The 3,014-nt window shown below is 42.0% G+C and overlaps 1 pseudogene; it reads right to left on the minus strand.

Moving 5' to 3' along the window:
* Nucleotides 1–765: 765 nt before the first annotated feature.
* Nucleotides 766–1,112, minus strand: LOC112296225 (protein dpy-30 homolog pseudogene; annotated as a pseudogene).
* Nucleotides 1,113–3,014: the final 1,902 nt, after the last annotated feature.

Raw genomic sequence — 3,014 nt, forward strand, 5'->3', positions numbered from 1 at the left:
TTGCAACCAGTGTTTCAGATAGCACTTAAATGTCATTGTAAATGAAAACAACTCATAAATTACTTTTGGGACACACCTTATGGCTGTCATAAACAAATGGGCATAGGCATAGAAAGTCCTGTTTTAGCCTGAGTTACCACCTGATCTTTAAATGCCTTTTCCCACCCATGCTTCTTAGAACTTCTTCCTTCTTAATGGCCTGTGACACAAGCTTCTTCAAATGCTTGCACAGTTGTAGAACTGAGGTTGGCATTCCTTCCCTCTCTCCTGCCCTTCAACAACTGTGATAATGAAGCATTTTCTTTCTCTTTCCTTCCTTCCCTTTACAGAACGATTTGGGGCAGATTTTAAATATATAAAATAAAACAGAACACATTCCATTCAAGAAGACTATCAGGGAATTTCTGACTTTTTCTCTCTCTGCCCAGCAAGTATTAAGGACGAGGTGTTTTCCTGTGTCCTTGGCGACTGTCAGAAATAAGAGAAGCAGAGGCAAAGTTCTTCCTGTTCTTCCTAAAGTGGACACCTTATTTTTGTCTGACATTTAACAGTTTATTTTGAAGGTCATTTTTAAAACAAAGTTAAAGACAATCTAAGAAAAAAGTGCACATATATACTCATTAAATAATTATGGTGATTAAATCAAAATAAGGGAAATATGTTTTCTTCTGCTACTCCAATAAAAAGTTGTTGTCCTGAAGGTTCTTATACTTTCAAAATGGTTCGGAGGTTGGGTGTTGAATCATGGCAATTAAAGCTGCCTCTTAATCATGTAAATCTACAGTAGAAACTAAATTTTTCTGTTCTTCCCAGTAAGTCAGTTTTGATCTTCAAACTGTGCCTTGTTTTTTTAAAAGATATGATGCTAGAAATTCAATGGAACTTGGTGGGTTTTCCTTTGCAAGCACAGCAAGTCCCTGTAATAAGATAGGCACAACAGTCTGATCCAGGTAGGCACCAGTTGGCAAAGACTGGAGATATTGTTTTGATCACTTTTATGTATTAATCTTCTCATTTTCCACTATTCTTTTGATGTTATCTGTGAGACCATACTTAGAGTGAGGATTTTGTGAAACCTGCATCTGTCCCTCCAGCATCTGCTCTGGTTCCATGGTGGACCGTGCAAATCACAGTCCTGAGATACCAGTCTGGGCACAGGCATGGGATCACCCAAAGCAGTAGAGAAGCAGGGAGAGACAGGCAATGACTGAGTGCCCACATCAGGTCCAGAAGCTCCATGATCCCAAGATCCTACAAGAAGTGATGAAAGGGGTAAAGGGAGCTAATTGGACATTTTATTTCATTATCTGGCTCCTTTGATAATAACACTGCTGATCCTTATTCCAAGCTGAGAAAATAAGTTACCCTGCAGCCTCAATGAATCTCACAAGTTCTTCAGCTTTTAATTCTAGGAACTTTGAAGAATAGACACTTGTTTACTGAAAAGGCATCATTTGCTATATATTAGCTTTACTATCACCAGAAACAACTACAAAATTTGATGTGAAAAACCAATGTTAGCTTTTGATTTCCCTTAAAGTTTTGGTTTCTCAGAATCATCATGAGCCTCAGGGTTATCCCAACACCAAGTTCCCTAGTGACTGCCCTTCTAGCACATGGTCAACACTTCAGATCTTTCCAGGGCCCCCTTCCTGTCCCAGCCAACTTTCATTTGGCCAGCTCTTTGTTTCCTGTGAAAACACACAACTGGCATCTGTGACTGCACTTCCAAGCTGCTATGAATATCACAACACAAATTCAAAATGCTCAGGACCTCAGAACCTCTGCTCAGAGCTTCCAGGCACCTCCTGCTGGGTCATAGCCAGCCACTTCCACCCCACCTATGTTTCTGAAGTTATTTCATAATCACTTGTATTGGCCCAAAGCCTCAACAGTTAGTCTCATGCAACCCTATAAACAAGCACCTGGCTGGGTGTCACAGATCTAGTGAAAGTCCCAGTGCATCAGAGAGATGCCCATTATATGCATCATGCTTCTCCCTCCCTTGTTCACAGCAACTGGGTTTTGTGAAAACCAGAGTGCCCAGAAAATGCAGGCAGCTCTCAGCTTACACCCATTTTCCTTGCTAGCTATATGAGGCTTATGATCAAATGTCTTCCATTTCTGCCCTCAGAAACATTCCCTGGATTTCAGCCTTTAGTGTCAATTGCTGTTTTGAGGGAGAATATAGAGCACTCAGGATGCAGCCTTTGTTCTTGGCTTCACAGCAAAGAAGGTTATTTCCTTGTTCTGATCTGGTATAACGTGCTATGCCAGGGTGGTTTGGAGGGTTGGACAATTAAAAAGATAAAATAAGCCCTGGCTAGGTGGCTCGGTTTGTTGAAGAGTCATCCCACACACCAAAACTTTGCAGATTCAATCCCTAGTCAGGGCACTCATGGGAAGCAACCAATCAATGTTTCTCTCTCTCCTCTCCCTCTCTCTTGGACGCTCTCTATTTTCCCCTCTAAAGTCAATAAACATATCCTCAGGTAAGGATTTTTTAAGAAATAAAGTAAAATGAAAAGAAAGAAATAGGAAAAGAACAGTCTGGAATGGTGAGAATGGAAGAGAGAGTGGGAGGGTGTTGGGAGTGGTTGGGCAGCTCATAGGTTTGGATGGCTAGGTCCTAACCACTAATAAGGAGCACTCACTCCCAGATTAGCACCAGACATTCAGCCTCCCTGTGTATGGGAATGACACCCAGTCATCACTCTTACATCCATGAAACCATGCTGACTGTACTGTTGATTTCAACACAGAGGCCATGGCACAAAGAATCAGAAGTGCCATGGTCCCTTTCATGTCCTCCACCTTGTACAACCTCAGATGCCACATGATGCAATGGAGTTGAGACTCGTAGTATTGGTCCAGTCCTGCCACCAGTACATTCTTAACAAAGTGATAGCTACTGTCTGGTGCCTGGTTTTCTCCCTGATGACACAGTCCCAACTCCATAACCAGAGGCTGCTCATAACCCTGATGTTCCATCACCAGGGAACATGCTCACTCCT

This window comes from Desmodus rotundus, chromosome 3 (genome assembly GCF_022682495.2).
Source record: "Desmodus rotundus isolate HL8 chromosome 3, HLdesRot8A.1, whole genome shotgun sequence".
NCBI lineage: Eukaryota > Metazoa > Chordata > Mammalia > Chiroptera > Phyllostomidae > Desmodus > Desmodus rotundus.